Here is a 16,982-nt window from a genome sequence, read left to right on the forward strand (position 1 = left end):
TGCCCCGAGAAGCCCATCCGACCTCGAGGGGCACCCCGAGGGTCCTAGCCCTATGCGTGCCGTGCCGCGGACCCTGTGCGCTGCAGCGCCTCCTGGGGAATCCCGAGGCAGCTCCCTCCCCTCGCCGCTCCAAAGGAGGCAACATCACCCCAGTGGGCTAACAGGGGAGACGAGCCAGGGCCCCGCCACAACTCAAGAACCCACCACCGCAAGTCGAGAAAACCCACGTGATGCCACGCCCATTGCGTGAGGAGGCACTTTTCCCGTGCAGGGCATGGAGAGCATGCCCCGGCACCTCTCCCGGCTCAGAACGGGGCTTGACTCCGTGCGGGTGGCACCAGGTGTCCCCCGAGATACCCGTACCAACCCGCCAAGAAGGCAGGGCTTCCCGCCACAGCGCGAGAGCGTCCCGTGGGCCCCCCTCCCTGCGAGAAGGGGCACTTTGTATCTGCAACGACTCGAGAGCCATCCTGAGTGCTCTCTGTCCCTGCAAAGCAGGCTGGACTCCGTCTAGGCAGCCCCAAAGGTTCCCCGAGATCCTCGTGTCCCCACGCGAGTGCAACCCCGAGTCTCCCGGCGCGGCTCGACAGCGACTCCGCCTCTCCTACGCCACCTCTTCTCGAGAGGGGGGTCGCCGGCTTTGCCTCCACTCGACTGGAATTCCTACTTTCCTTCGCACCTGAAGAGGAGGCCTGTCCCTTCTCCTGATGCTCCAGAGGAGGCCCCAAGACAGCAGTTCCGGCCCCAAGTCCAAAGATCCCCAAGGAAGACCGCAATGGCACATGGGGCCCCATTGCATCGCAGCGAATCGACGGGAAGCCCAGCTGCCCCTGGCAATGGTAAAGGAGGCCGGCCGGCACTTCCCAGAGGCAACAAGAGAGGCTCCCTGAGGCGCCTGGCATCGGATCCAGAGAGGCAACCCCCGCCTCCCGCTGCGACTCCAGGAAAAGCACGACCTTCGACCCTGCATTCGAGATGAAGCCCGGTTTCCCCGTCCTGTGACCCGAGAGAAAGGCTGAGTCCCCTCGGCTCCCTTGATGCCACTCCAGAGATGCCCCGAGATGCCCATCCCACCTCGAGGGGCACCCCGAGGGCCCTAGCTCAATGCTTGACGGAGACCCGGTGCACCGCAGCGCCTCCTGGGGAATACCGAGGCGGCTCCCTGCCCTCGCCGCTCCAAAGGAGGCAACACCACCCCACTGGGCTAACAGGGGAGACTGGCCAGGGCCCCGCCACAACTCGAGAACCCACCGCCGCAAGTCGGGAAAACCCACGTGATGCCACGCCCATTGCGTGAGGAGGCACTTTTCCCGTGCAGGGCATGGAGAGCATGCCCCGGCACCTCTCCCGTCTCAGAACGGGGCTTGACTCCGTGCGGGTGACACCAGGTGTCCCCCGAGATACCCGTGCCAACCCGCTAAGAAGGCAGGGCTTCCCGCCACAGCGCGAGAGCGTCCCGTGGGCCCCCCTCCCTGCGAGAAGGGGCCCTTTGTATCTGCAGCGACTCGAGAGCCATCCTGAGTGCTCTCTGGCCCTGCAAAGCAGGCTGGACTCCGTCTAGGCGGCCCCAGAGGTGCCCCGAGATCCCCGTGTCCCCACGCGAGTGGAACCCCGCGTCTCCAGGCACAGTTAGACAGCGATCCCACCTCCCCTACGCCACCTCTTCTCGAGAGGGGGGCCGCCGGCTTTGCCTCCACTCGACGGGAATCCCTACTTTCCTTCGCACCTCAAGAGGAGGCCTGTCACTTCTCCTGACGCTCCAGAGGAGGCCCCAAGACACCAGATCCGGCCCCAAGGCCAAAGGTCCCCAAGGAAGCCCGCAATGGCACATGGGGCCACATTCCATTGCAGCGAATCGACGGGAAGCCCAGCTGCCCCTGGCAATGGCAAGGGAGGCCGGCACTTCCCAGAGGCAACAGGAGAAGCTCCCTGAGGAGCCTGGCATGGGATCCAGAGAGGCAACCCCCGCCTCCCGCTGCGACTCCAGGAAAAGCACGACCTTCGACCCTGCATTCGAGATGAAGCCCGGTTTCCCCTTACTGTGACCCGAGAGAAAGGCTGAGTCCCCGCGGCTCCCTTGATGCCACTCCAGAGATGCCCCGAGATGCCCATCCCACCTCGAGGGGCACCCCGAGGGTCCTAGCTCAATGCTTGCCGCGGACCCGGTGCGCTGCAGCGCCTCCTGGGGAAACCCAAGGCGGCTCCCTCCCCTCGCCGCTCCATAGGAGGCACCACGACCCCGCTGGGCTAATAGGGGCGACGGGCCAGGGTCCCCGCCGCAACTCGAGAACCCACCGCCGCAAGTCGAGAAACCCCACGTGATGCCACGCCCACTGCGTGAGGAGGCGCTTTTCCCTTGCAGGGCGTGGAGAGCATGCCCCGGTACCTCTCCCGGCTCAGAACGGGGCTTCACTCCGTGCGGCCGACACCAGGTGTCCCCCGAGATAGCCGTGCCAACCGGTCAAGAAGGCAGGGCTTCCCGCCACAGCGCGAGAGCGTCCTGTGGGCCCCCCTCCGTGCGAGAAGGGGCCCTTTGTATCTGCAGCGACTCGAGAGCCATCTTGAGTGCTCTCTGGCCCTCAAAGGAGGCTGGACTCCCTCTCGGCGCACCCAGAGGTTCCCCGAGATCCCCGTGTCCCCACGAGAGCGGAGCCCCGAGTCTCCAGGCGCGGCTCGACAGCGACCCCGCCTCGCCTACGCCACCTCTTCTCGAGAGGGGGGCCGCCGGCTTTGCCTCCACTCGACTGGAATCCCTACTTTCCTTCGCACCTCAAAAGGAGGCCTGTCACTTCTCCTGACGCTCCAGAGGAGGCCCCAAGACACCAGTTCTGGCCCCAAGAACGAAGGTCCCCAAGGAAAACCGCAATGGCACATGGGGCCCCATTGCATCGCAGCGAATCGACGGGAAGCCCAGCTGCCCCTGGCAATGGCAAAGGAGGTCGGCACTTCCCAGAGGCAACAAGAGAAGCTCCCTGAGGAGCCTGGCATGGGATCCAGAGAGGCAACCCCCGCCTCCCGCTGCGACTCCAGGAAAAGCACGACCTTCGACCCTGCATTCGAGATGAAGCCCGATTTCCCCTTACTGTGACCCGAGAGAAAGGCTGAGTCCCCGCGGCTCCCTTGATGCCACCCCAGAGATGCCCCGAGAAGCCCATCCGACCTCGAGGGGCACCCCGAGGGTCCTAGCCCTATGCGTGCCGTGCCGCGGACCCTGTGCGCTGCAGCGCCTCCTGGGGAATCCCGAGGCAGCTCCCTCCCCTCGCCGCTCCAAAGGAGGCAACACCACCCCAGTGGGCTAACAGGGGAGACGAGCCAGGGCCCCGCCACAACTCAAGAACCCACCACCGCAAGTCGAGAAAACCCACGTGATGCCACGCCCATTGCGTGAGGAGGCACTTTTCCCGTGCAGGGCATGGAGAGCATGCCCCGGCACCTCTCCCGGCTCAGAACGGGGCTTGACTCCGTGCGGGTGGCACCAGGTTTCCCCCGAGATACCCGTACCAACCCGCCAAGAAGGCAGGGCTTCCCGCCACAGCGCGAGAGCGTCCCGTGGGCCCCCCTCCCTGCGAGAAGGGGCACTTTGTATCTGCAACGACTCGAGAGCCATCCTGAGTGCTCTCTGGCCCTGCAAAGCAGGCTGGACTCCGTCTAGGCAGCCCCAAAGGTTCCCCGAGATCCTCGTGTCCCCACGCGAGTGCAACCCCGAGTCTCCCGGCGCGGCTCGACAGCGACCCCGCCTCTCCTACGCCACCTCTTCTCGAGAGGGGGGCCGCCGGCTTTGCCTCCACTCGACTGGAATTCCTACTTTCCTTCGCACCTGAAGAGGAGGCCTGTCCCTTCTCCTGATGCTCCAGAGGAGGCCCCAAGACAGCAGTTCCGGCCCCAAGTCCAAAGATCCCCAAGGAAGACCGCAATGGCACATGGGGCCCCATTGCATCGCAGCGAATCGACGGGAAGCCCAGCTGCCCCTGGCAATGGTAAAGGAGGCCGGCCGGCACTTCTCAGAGGCAACAAGAGAGGCTCCCTGAGGCGCCTGGCATGGGATCCAGAGAGGCAACCCCCGCCTCCCGCTGCGACTCCAGGAAAAGCACGACCTTCGACCCTGCATTCGAGATGAAGCCCGGTTTCCCCGTCCTGTGACCCGAGAGAAAGGCTGAGTCCCCTCGGCTCCCTTGATGCCACTCCAGAGATGCCCCGAGATGCCCATCCCACCTCGAGGGGCACCCCGAGGGCCCTAGCTCAATGCTTGACGGAGACCCGGTGCACCGCAGCGCCTCCTGGGGAATACCGAGGCGGCTCCCTGCCCTCGCCGCTCCAAAGGAGGCAACACCACCCCACTGGGCTAACAGGGGAGACTGGCCAGGGCCCCGCCACAACTCGAGAACCCACCGCCGCAAGTCGGGAAAACCCACGTGATGCCACGCCCATTGCGTGAGGAGGCACTTTTCCCGTGCAGGGCATGGAGAGCATGCCCCGGCACCTCTCCCGTCTCAGAACGGGGCTTGACTCCGTGCGGGTGACACCAGGTGTCCCCCGAGATACCCGTGCCAACCCGCTAAGAAGGCAGGGCTTCCCGCCACAGCGCGAGAGCGTCCCGTGGGCCCCCCTCCCTGCGAGAAGGGGCCCTTTGTATCTGCAGCGACTCGAGAGCCATCCTGAGTGCTCTCTGGCCCTGCAAAGCAGGCTGGACTCCGTCTAGGCGGCCCCAGAGGTGCCCCGAGATCCCCGTGTCCCCACGCGAGTGGAACCCCGCGTCTCCAGGCACAGTTAGACAGCGATCCCACCTCCCCTACGCCACCTCTTCTCGAGAGGGGGGCCGCCGGCTTTGCCTCCACTCGACGGGAATCCCTACTTTCCTTCGCACCTCAAGAGGAGGCCTGTCACTTCTCCTGACGCTCCAGAGGAGGCCCCAAGACACCAGATCCGGCCCCAAGGCCAAAGGTCCCCAAGGAAGCCCGCAATGGCACATGGGGCCACATTCCATTGCAGCGAATCGACGGGAAGCCCAGCTGCCCCTGGCAATGGCAAGGGAGGCCGGCACTTCCCAGAGGCAACAGGAGAAGCTCCCTGAGGAGCCTGGCATGGGATCCAGAGAGGCAACCCCCGCCTGCCGCTGCGACTCCAGGAAAAGCACGACCTTCGACCCTGCATTCGAGATGAAGCCCGGTTTCCCCTTACTGTGACCCGAGAGAAAGGCTGAGTCCCCGCGGCTCCCTTGATGCCACTCCAGAGATGCCCCGAGATGCCCATCCCACCTCGAGGGGCACCCCGAGGGTCCTAGCTCAATGCTTGCCGCGGACCCGGTGCGCTGCAGCGCCTCCTGGGGAAACCCAAGGCGGCTCCCTCCCCACGCCGCTCCATAGGAGGCACCACGACCCCGCTGGGCTAATAGGGGCGACGGGCCAGGGTCCCCGCCGCAACTCGAGAACCCACCGCCGCAAGTCGAGAAACCCCACGTGATGCCACGCCCACTGCGTGAGGAGGCGCTTTTCCCTTGCAGGGCGTGGAGAGCATGCCCCGGTACCTCTCCCGGCTCAGAACGGGGCTTCACTCCGTGCGGCCGACACCAGGTGTCCCCCGAGATAGCCGTGCCAACCGGTCAAGAAGGCAGGGCTTCCCGCCACAGCGCGAGAGCGTCCTGTGGGCCCCCCTCCGTGCGAGAAGGGGCCCTTTGTATCTGCAGCGACTCGAGAGCCATCTTGAGTGCTCTCTGGCCCTCAAAGGAGGCTGGACTCCCTCTCGGCGCCCCCAGAGGTTCCCCGAGATCCCCGTGTCCCCACGAGAGCGGAGCCCCGAGTCTCCAGGCGCGGCTCGACAGCGACCCCGCCTCGCCTACGCCACCTCTTCTCGAGAGGGGGGCCGCCGGCTTTGCCTCCACTCGACTGGAATCCCTACTTTCCTTCGCACCTCAAAAGGAGGCCTGTCACTTCTCCTGACGCTCCAGAGGAGGCCCCAAGACACCAGTTCTGGCCCCAAGAACGAAGGTCCCCAAGGAAAACCGCAATGGCACATGGGGCCCCATTGCATCGCAGCGAATCGACGGGAAGCCCAGCTGCCCCTGGCAATGGCAAAGGAGGTCGGCACTTCCCAGAGGCAACAAGAGAAGCTCCCTGAGGAGCCTGGCATGGGATCCAGAGAGGCAACCCCCGCCTCCCGCTGCGACTCCAGGAAAAGCACGACCTTCGACCCTGCATTCGAGATGAAGCCCAATTTCCCCTTACTGTGACCCGAGAGAAAGGCTGAGTCCCCGCGGCTCCCTTGATGCCACCCCAGAGATGCCCCGAGAAGCCCATCCGACCTCGAGGGGCACCCCGAGGGTCCTAGCCCTATGCGTGCTGTGCCGCGGACCCTGTGCCCTGCAGCGCCTCCTGGGGAATCCCGAGGCAGCTCCCTCCCCTCGCCGCTCCAAAGGAGGCAACACCACCCCAGTGGGCTAACAGGGGAAACGAGCCAGGGCCCCGCCACAACTCAAGAACCCACCACCGCAAGTCGAGAAAACCCACGTGATGCCACGCCCATTGCGTGAGGAGGCACTTTTCCCGTGCAGGGCATGGAGAGCATGCCCCGGCACCTCTCCCGGCTCAGAACGGGGCTTGACTCCGTGCGGGTGGCACCAGGTTTCCCCCGAGATACCCGTACCAACCCGCCAAGAAGGCAGGGCTTCCCGCCACAGCGCGAGAGCGTCCCGTGGGCCCCCCTCCCTGCGAGAAGGGGCACTTTGTATCTGCAACGACTCGAGAGCCATCCTGAGTGCTCTCTGGCCCTGCAAAGCAGGCTGGACTCCGTCTAGGCAGCCCCAAAGGTTCCCCGAGATCCTCGTGTCCCCACGCGAGTGCAACCCCGAGTCTCCCGGCGCGGCTCGACAGCGACCCCGCCTCTCCTACGCCACCTCTTCTCGAGAGGGGGGCCGCCGGCTTTGCCTCCACTCGACTGGAATTCCTACTTTCCTTCGCACCTGAAGAGGAGGCCTGTCCCTTCTCCTGATGCTCCAGAGGAGGCCCCAAGACAGCAGTTCCGGCCCCAAGTCCAAAGATCCCCAAGGAAGACCGCAATGGCACATGGGGCCCCATTGCATCGCAGCGAATCGACGGGAAGCCCAGCTGCCCCTGGCAATGGTAAAGGAGGCCGGCCGGCACTTCCCAGAGGCAACAAGAGAGGCTCCCTGAGGCGCCTGGCATCGGATCCAGAGAGGCAACCCCCGCCTCCCGCTGCGACTCCAGGAAAAGCACGACCTTCGACCCTGCATTCGAGATGAAGCCCGGTTTCCCCGTCCTGTGACCCGAGAGAAAGGCTGAGTCCCCTCGGCTCCCTTGATGCCACTCCAGAGATGCCCCGAGATGCCCATCCCACCTCGAGGGGCACCCCGAGGGCCCTAGCTCAATGCTTGACGGAGACCCGGTGCACCGCAGCGCCTCCTGGGGAATACCGAGGCGGCTCCCTGCCCTCGCCGCTCCAAAGGAGGCAACACCACCCCACTGGGCTAACAGGGGAGACTGGCCAGGGCCCCGCCACAACTCGAGAACCCACCGCCGCAAGTCGGGAAAACCCACGTGATGCCACGCCCATTGCGTGAGGAGGCACTTTTCCCGTGCAGGGCATGGAGAGCATGCCCCGGCACCTCTCCCGGCTCAGAACGGGGCTTGACTCTGTGCGGGTGACACCAGGTGTCCCCCGAGATACCCGTGCCAACCCGCTAAGAAGGCAGGGCTTCCCGCCACAGAGCGAGAGCGTCCCGTGGGCCCCCCTCCCTGCGAGAAGGGGCCCTTTGTATCTGCAGCGACTCGAGACCCATCCTCAGTGCTCTCTGGCCCTGCAAAGCAGGCTGGACTCCGTCTAGGCGGCCCCAGAGGTGCCCCGAGATCCCCGTGTCCCCACGCGAGTGGAACCCCGCGTCTCCAGGCACAGTTAGACAGCGATCCCACATCCCCTACGCCACCTCTTCTCGAGAGGGGGGCCGCCGGCTTTGCCTCCACTCGACGGGAATCCCTACTTTCCTTCGCACCTCAAGAGGAGGCCTGTCACTTCTCCTGACGCTCCAGAGGAGGCCCCAAGACACCAGATCCGGCCCCAAGGCCAAAGGTCCCCAAGGAAGCCCGCAATGGCACATGGGGCCACATTCCATTGCAGCGAATCGACGGGAAGCCCAGCTGCCCCTGGCAATGGCAAGGGAGGCCGGCACTTCCCAGAGGCAACAGGAGAAGCTCCCTGAGGAGCCTGGCATGGGATCCAGAGAGGCAACCCCCGCCTCCTGCTGCGACTCCAGGAAAAGCACGACCTTCGACCCTGCATTCGAGATGAAGCCCGGTTTCCCCTTACTGTGACCCGAGAGAAAGGCTGAGTCCCCGCGGCTCCCTTGATGCCACTCCAGAGATGCCCCGAGATGCCCATCCCACCTCGAGGGGCACCCCGAGGGCCCTAGCTCAATGCTTGACGGAGACCCGGTGCACCGCAGCGCCTCCTGGGGAATACCGAGGCGGCTCCCTGCCCTCGCCGCTCCAAAGGAGGCAACACCACCCCACTGGGCTAACAGGGGAGACTGGCCAGGGCCCCGCCACAACTCGAGAACCCACCACCGCAAGTCGAGAAAACCCACGTGATGCCACGCCCATTGCGTGAGGAGGCACTTTTCCCGTGCAGGGCATGGAGAGCATGCCCCGGCACCTCTCCCGTCTCAGAACGGGGCTTGACTCCGTGCGGGTGACACCAGGTGTCCCCCGAGATACCCGTGCCAACCCGCTAAGAAGGCAGGGCTTCCCGCCACAGCGCGAGAGCGTCCCGTGGGCCCCCCTCCCTGCGAGAAGGGGCCCTTTGTATCTGCAGCGACTCGAGAGCCATCCTGAGTGCTCTCTGGCCCTGCAAAGCAGGCTGGACTCCGTCTAGGCGGCCCCAGAGGTGCCCCGAGATCCCCGTGTCCCCACGCGAGTGGAACCCCGCGTCTCCAGGCACAGTTAGACAGCGATCCCACCTCCCCTACGCCACCTCTTCTCGAGAGGGGGGCCGCCGGCTTTGCCTCCACTCGACGGGAATCCCTACTTTCCTTCGCACCTCAAGAGGAGGCCTGTCACTTCTCCTGACGCTCCAGAGTAGGCCCCAAGACACCAGATCCGGCCCCAAGGCCAAAGGTCCCCAAGGAAGCCCGCAATGGCACATGGGGCCACATTCCATTGCAGCGAATCGACGGGAAGCCCAGCTGCCCCTGGCAATGGCAAGGGAGGCCGGCACTTCCCAGAGGCAACAGGAGAAGCTCCCTGAGGAGCCTGGCATGGGATCCAGAGAGGCAACCCCCGCCTCCCGCTGCGACTCCAGGAAAAGCACGACCTTCGACCCTGCATTCGAGATGAAGCCCGGTTTCCCCTTACTGTGACCCGAGAGAAAGGCTGAGTCCCCGTGGCTCCCTTGATGCCACTCCAGAGATGCCCCGAGATGCCCATCCCACCTCGAGGGGCACCCCGAGGGTCCTAGCTCAATGCTTGCCGCGGACCCGGTGCGCTGCAGCGCCTCCTGGGGAAACCCAAGGCGGCTCCCTCCCCTCGCCGCTCCATAGGAGGCACCACGACCCCGCTGGGCTAATAGGGGCGACGGGCCAGGGTCCCCGCCGCAACTCGAGAACCCACCGCCGCAAGTCGAGAAACCCCACGTGATGCCACGCCCACTGCGTGAGGAGGCGCTTTTCCCTTGCAGGGCGTGGAGAGCATGCCCCGGTACCTCTCCCGGCTCAGAACGGGGCTTCACTCCGTGCGGCCGACACCAGGTGTCCCCCGAGATAGCCGTGCCAACCGGTCAAGAAGGCAGGGCTTCCCGCCACAGCGCGAGAGCGTCCTGTGGGCCCCCCTGCGTGCGAGAAGGGGCCCTTTGTATCTGCAGCGACTCGAGAGCCATCTTGAGTGCTCTCTGGCCCTCAAAGGAGGCTGGACTCCCTCTCGGCGCCCCCAGAGGTTCCCCGAGATCCCCGTGTCCCCACGAGAGCGGAGCCCCGAGTCTCCAGGCGCGGCTCGACAGCGACCCCGCCTCGCCTACGCCACCTCTTCTCGAGAGGGGGGCCGCCGGCTTTGCCTCCACTCGACTGGAATCCCTACTTTCCTTCGCACCTCAAAAGGAGGCCTGTCACTTCTCCTGACGCTCCAGAGGAGGCCCCAAGACACCAGTTCTGGCCCCAAGAACGAAGGTCCCCAAGGAAAACCGCAATGGCACATGGGGCCCCATTGCATCGCAGCGAATCGACGGGAAGCCCAGCTGCCCCTGGCAATGGCAAAGGAGGTCGGCACTTCCCAGAGGCAACAAGAGAAGCTCCCTGAGGAGCCTGGCATGGGATCCAGAGAGGCAACCCCCGCCTCCCGCTGCGACTCCAGGAAAAGCACGACCTTCGACCCTGCATTCGAGATGAAGCCCGATTTCCCCTTACTGTGACCCGAGAGAAAGGCTGAGTCACCGCGGCTCCCTTGATGCCACCCCAGAGATGCCCCGAGAAGCCCATCCGACCTCGAGGGGCACCCCGAGGGTCCTAGCCCTATGCGTGCCGTGCCGCGGACCCTGTGCGCTGCAGCGCCTCCTGGGGAATCCCGAGGCAGCTCCCTCCCCTCGCCGCTCCAAAGGAGGCAACACCACCCCACTGGGCTAACAGGGGAGAGGAGCCAGGGCCCCGCCACAACTCAAGAACCCACCACCGCAAGTCGAGAAAACCCACGTGATGCCACGCCCATTGCGTGAGGAGGCACTTTTCCCGTGCAGGGCATGGAGAGCATGCCCCGGCACCTCTCCCGGCTCAGAACGGGGCTTGACTCCGTGCGGGTGGCACCAGGTTTCCCCCGAGATACCCGTACCAACCCGCCAAGAAGGCAGGGCTTCCCGCCACAGCGCGAGAGCGTCCCGTGGGCCCCCCTCCCTGCGAGAAGGGGCACTTTGTATCTGCAACGACTCGAGAGCCATCCTGAGTGCTCTCTGGCCCTGCAAAGCAGGCTGGACTCCGTCTAGGCAGCCCCAAAGGTTCCCCGAGATCCTCGTGTCCCCACGCGAGTGCAACCCCGAGTCTCCCGGCGCGGCTCGACAGCGACCCCGCCTCTCCTACGCCACCTCTTCTCGAGAGGGGGGCCGCCGGCTTTGCCTCCACTCGACTGGAATTCCTACTTTCCTTCGCACCTGAAGAGGAGGCCTGTCCCTTCTCCTGATGCTCCAGAGGAGGCCCCAAGACAGCAGTTCCGGCCCCAAGTCCAAAGATCCCCAAGGAAGACCGCAATGGCACATGGGGCCCCATTGCATCGCAGCGAATCGACGGGAAGCCCAGCTGCCCCTGGCAATGGTAAAGGAGGCCGGCCGGCACTTCCCAGAGGCAACAAGAGAGGCTCCCTGAGGCGCCTGGCATCGGATCCAGAGAGGCAACCCCCGCCTCCCGCTGCGACTCCAGGAAAAGCACGACCTTCGACCCTGCATTCGAGATGAAGCCCGGTTTCCCCGTCCTGTGACCCGAGAGAAAGGCTGAGTCCCCTCGGCTCCCTTGATGCCACTCCAGAGATGCCCCGACATGCCCATCCCACCTCGAGGGGCACCCCGAGGGCCCTAGCTCAATGCTTGACGGAGACCCGGTGCACCGCAGCGCCTCCTGGGGAATACCGAGGCGGCTCCCTGCCCTCGCCGCTCCAAAGGAGGCAACACCACCCCACTGGGCTAACAGGGGAGACTGGCCAGGGCCCCGCCACAACTCGAGAACCCACCGCCGCAAGTCGGGAAAACCCACGTGATGCCACGCCCATTGCGTGAGGAGGCACTTTTCCCGTGCAGGGCATGGAGAGCATGCCCCGGCACCTCTCCCGGCTCAGAACGGGGCTTGACTCTGTGCGGGTGACACCAGGTGTCCCCCGAGATACCCGTGCCAACCCGCTAAGAAGGCAGGGCTTCCCGCCACAGAGCGAGAGCGTCCCGTGGGCCCCCCTCCCTGCGAGAAGTGGCCCTTTGTATCTGCAGCGACTCGAGACCCATCCTCAGTGCTCTCTGGCCCTGCAAAGCAGGCTGGACTCCGTCTAGGCGGCCCCAGAGGTGCCCCGAGATCCCCGTGTCCCCACGCGAGTGGAACCCCGCGTCTCCAGGCACAGTTAGACAGCGATCCCACATCCCCTACGCCACCTCTTTTCGAGAGGGGGGCCGCCGGCTTTGCCTCCACTCGACGGGAATCCCTACTTTCCTTCGCACCTCAAGAGGAGGCCTGTCACTTCTCCTGACGCTCCAGAGGAGGCCCCAAGACACCAGATCCGGCCCCAAGGCCAAAGGTCCCCAAGGAAGCCCGCAATGGCACATGGGGCCACATTCCATTGCAGCGAATCGACGGGAAGCCCAGCTGCCCCTGGCAATGGCAAGGGAGGCCGGCACTTCCCAGAGGCAACAGGAGAAGCTCCCTGAGGAGCCTGGCATGGGATCCAGAGAGGCAACCCCCGCCTCCTGCTGCGACTCCAGGAAAAGCACGACCTTCGACCCTGCATTCGAGATGAAGCCCGGTTTCCCCTTACTGTGACCCGAGAGAAAGGCTGAGTCCCCGCGGCTCCCTTGATGCCACTCCAGAGATGCCCCGAGATGCCCATCCCACCTCGAGGGGCACCCCGAGGGCCCTAGCTCAATGCTTGACGGAGACCCGGTGCACCGCAGCGCCTCCTGGGGAATACCGAGGCGGCTCCCTGCCCTCGCCGCTCCAAAGGAGGCAACACCACCCCACTGGGCTAACAGGGGAGACTGGCCAGGGCCCCGCCACAACTCGAGAACCCACCACCGCAAGTCGAGAAAACCCACGTGATGCCACGCCCATTGCGTGAGGAGGCACTTTTCCCGTGCAGGGCATGGAGAGCATGCCCCGGCACCTCTCCCGTCTCAGAACGGGGCTTGACTCCGTGCGGGTGACACCAGGTGTCCCCCGAGATACCCGTGCCAACCCGCTAAGAAGGCAGGGCTTCCCGCCACAGCGCGAGAGCGTCCCGTGGGCCCCCCTCCCTGCGAGAAGGGGCCCTTTGTATCTGCAGCGACTCGAGAGCCATCCTGAGTGCTCTCTGGCCCTGCAAAGCAGGCTGGACTCCGTCTAGGCGGCCCCAGAGGTGCCCCGAGATCCCCGTGTCCCCACGCGAGTGGAACCCCGCGTCTCCAGGCACAGTTAGACAGCGATCCCACCTCCCCTACGCCACCTCTTCTCGAGAGGGGGGCCGCCGGCTTTGCCTCCACTCGACGGGAATCCCTACTTTCCTTCGCACCTCAAGAGGAGGCCTGTCACTTCTCCTGACGCTCCAGAGTAGGCCCCAAGACACCAGATCCGGCCCCAAGGCCAAAGGTCCCCAAGGAAGCCCGCAATGGCACATGGGGCCACATTCCATTGCAGCGAATCGACGGGAAGCCCAGCTGCCCCTGGCAATGGCAAGGGAGGCCGGCACTTCCCAGAGGCAACAGGAGAAGCTCCCTGAGGAGCCTGGCATGGGATCCAGAGAGGCAACCCCCGCCTCCCGCTGCGACTCCAGGAAAAGCACGACCTTCGACCCTGCATTCGAGATGAAGCCCGGTTTCCCCTTACTGTGACCCGAGAGAAAGGCTGAGTCCCCGTGGCTCCCTTGATGCCACTCCAGAGATGCCCCGAGATGCCCATCCCACCTCGAGGGGCACCCCGAGGGTCCTAGCTCAATGCTTGCCGCGGACCCGGTGCGCTGCAGCGCCTCCTGGGGAAACCCAAGGCGGCTCCCTCCCCTCGCCGCTCCATAGGAGGCACCACGACCCCGCTGGGCTAATAGGGGCGACGGGCCAGGGTCCCCGCCGCAACTCGAGAACCCACCGCCGCAAGTCGAGAAACCCCACGTGATGCCACGCCCACTGCGTGAGGAGGCGCTTTTCCCTTGCAGGGCGTGGAGAGCATGCCCCGGTACCTCTCCCGGCTCAGAACGGGGCTTCACTCCGTGCGGCCGACACCAGGTGTCCCCCGAGATAGCCGTGCCAACCGGTCAAGAAGGCAGGGCTTCCCGCCACAGCGCGAGAGCGTCCTGTGGGCCCCCCTGCGTGCGAGAAGGGGCCCTTTGTATCTGCAGCGACTCGAGAGCCATCTTGAGTGCTCTCTGGCCCTCAAAGGAGGCTGGACTCCCTCTCGGCGCCCCCAGAGGTTCCCCGAGATCCCCGTGTCCCCACGAGAGCGGAGCCCCGAGTCTCCAGGCGCGGCTCGACAGCGACCCCGCCTCGCCTACGCCACCTCTTCTCGAGAGGGGGGCCGCCGGCTTTGCCTCCACTCGACTGGAATCCCTACTTTCCTTCGCACCTCAAAAGGAGGCCTGTCACTTCTCCTGACGCTCCAGAGGAGGCCCCAAGACACCAGTTCTGGCCCCAAGAACGAAGGTCCCCAAGGAAAACCGCAATGGCACATGGGGCCCCATTGCATCGCAGCGAATCGACGGGAAGCCCAGCTGCCCCTGGCAATGGCAAAGGAGGTCGGCACTTCCCAGAGGCAACAAGAGAAGCTCCCTGAGGAGCCTGGCATGGGATCCAGAGAGGCAACCCCCGCCTCCCGCTGCGACTCCAGGAAAAGCACGACCTTCGACCCTGCATTCGAGATGAAGCCCGATTTCCCCTTACTGTGACCCGAGAGAAAGGCTGAGTCACCGCGGCTCCCTTGATGCCACCCCAGAGATGCCCCGAGAAGCCCATCCGACCTCGAGGGGCACCCCGAGGGTCCTAGCCCTATGCGTGCCGTGCCGCGGACCCTGTGCGCTGCAGCGCCTCCTGGGGAATCCCGAGGCAGCTCCCTCCCCTCGCCGCTCCAAAGGAGGCAACACCACCCCAGTGGGCTAACAGGGGAGAGGAGCCAGGGCCCCGCCACAACTCAAGAACCCACCACCGCAAGTCGAGAAAACCCACGTGATGCCACGCCCATTGCGTGAGGAGGCACTTTTCCCGTGCAGGGCATGGAGAGCATGCCCCGGCACCTCTCCCGGCTCAGAACGGGGCTTGACTCCGTGCGGGTGGCACCAGGTTTCCCCCGAGATACCCGTACCAACCCGCCAAGAAGGCAGGGCTTCCCGCCACAGCGCGAGAGCGTCCCGTGGGCCCCCCTCCCTGCGAGAAGGGGCACTTTGTATCTGCAACGACTCGAGAGCCATCCTGAGTGCTCTCTGGCCCTGCAAAGCAGGCTGGACTCCGTCTAGGCAGCCCCAAAGGTTCCCCGAGATCCTCGTGTCCCCACGCGAGTGCAACCCCGAGTCTCCCGGCGCGGCTCGACAGCGACCCCGCCTCTCCTACGCCACCTCTTCTCGAGAGGGGGGCCGCCGGCTTTGCCTCCACTCGACTGGAATTCCTACTTTCCTTCGCACCTGAAGAGGAGGCCTGTCCCTTCTCCTGATGCTCCAGAGGAGGCCCCAAGACAGCAGTTCCGGCCCCAAGTCCAAAGATCCCCAAGGAAGACCGCAATGGCACATGGGGCCCCATTGCATCGCAGCGAATCGACGGGAAGCCCAGCTGCCCCTGGCAATGGTAAAGGAGGCCGGCCGGCACTTCCCAGAGGCAACAAGAGAGGCTCCCTGAGGCGCCTGGCATCGGATCCAGAGAGGCAACCCCCGCCTCCCGCTGCGACTCCAGGAAAAGCACGACCTTCGACCCTGCATTCGAGATGAAGCCCGGTTTCCCCGTCCTGTGACCCGAGAGAAAGGCTGAGTCCCCTCGGCTCCCTTGATGCCACTCCAGAGATGCCCCGAGATGCCCATCCCACCTCGAGGGGCACCCCGAGGGCCCTAGCTCAATGCTTGACGGAGACCCGGTGCACCGCAGCGCCTCCTGGGGAATACCGAGGCGGCTCCCTGCCCTCGCCGCTCCAAAGGAGGCAACACCACCCCACTGGGCTAACAGGGGAGACTGGCCAGGGCCCCGCCACAACTCGAGAACCCACCGCCGCAAGTCGTGAAAACCCACGTGATGCCACGCCCATTGCGTGAGGAGGCACTTTTCCCGTGCAGGGCATGGAGAGCATGCCCCGGCACCTCTCCCGTCTCAGAACGGGGCTTGACTCCGTGCGGGTGACACCAGGTGTCCCCCGAGATACCCGTGCCAACCCGCTAAGAAGGCAGGGCTTCCCGCCACAGCGCGAGAGCGTCCCGTGGGCCCCCCTCCCTGCGAGAAGGGGCCCTTTGTATCTGCAGCGACTCGAGAGCCATCCTGAGTGCTCTCTGGCCCTGCAAAGCAGGCTGGACTCCGTCTAGGCGGCCCCAGAGGTGCCCCGAGATCCCCGTGTCCCCACGCGAGTGGAACCCCGCGTCTCCAGGCACAGTTAGACAGCGATCCCACCTCCCCTACGCCACCTCTTCTCGAGAGGGGGGCCGCCGGCTTTGCCTCCACTCGACGGGAATCCCTACTTTCCTTCGCACCTCAAGAGGAGGCCTGTCACTTCTCCTGACGCTCCAGAGTAGGCCCCAAGACACCAGATCCGGCCCCAAGGCCAAAGGTCCCCAAGGAAGCCCGCAATGGCACATGGGGCCACATTCCATTGCAGCGAATCGACGGGAAGCCCAGCTGCCCCTGGCAATGGCAAGGGAGGCCGGCACTTCCCAGAGGCAACAGGAGAAGCTCCCTGAGGAGCCTGGCATGGGATCCAGAGAGGCAACCCCCGCCTCCCGCTGCGACTCCAGGAAAAGCACGACCTTCGACCCTGCATTCGAGATGAAGCCCGGTTTCCCCTTACTGTGACCCGAGAGAAAGGCTGAGTCCCCGCGGCTCCCTTGATGCCACTCCAGAGATGCCCCGAGATGCCCATCCCACCTCGAGGGGCACCCCGAGGGTCCTAGCTCAATGCTTGCCGCGGACCCGGTGCGCTGCAGCGCCTCCTGGGGAAACCCAAGGCGGCTCCCTCCCCTCGCCGCTCCATAGGAGGCACCACGACCCCGCTGGGCTAATAGGGGCGACGGGCCAGGGTCCCCGCCGCAACTCGAGAACCCACCGCCGCAAGTCGAGAAACCCCACGTGATGCCACGCCCACTGCGTGAGGA

Source organism: Giraffa tippelskirchi, chromosome 14, assembly GCF_054371585.1.
Source record: "Giraffa tippelskirchi isolate mGirTip1 chromosome 14, T2T-mGirTip1v1.2.pri, whole genome shotgun sequence".
Classification (NCBI taxonomy): Eukaryota; Metazoa; Chordata; class Mammalia; order Artiodactyla; family Giraffidae; genus Giraffa; species Giraffa tippelskirchi.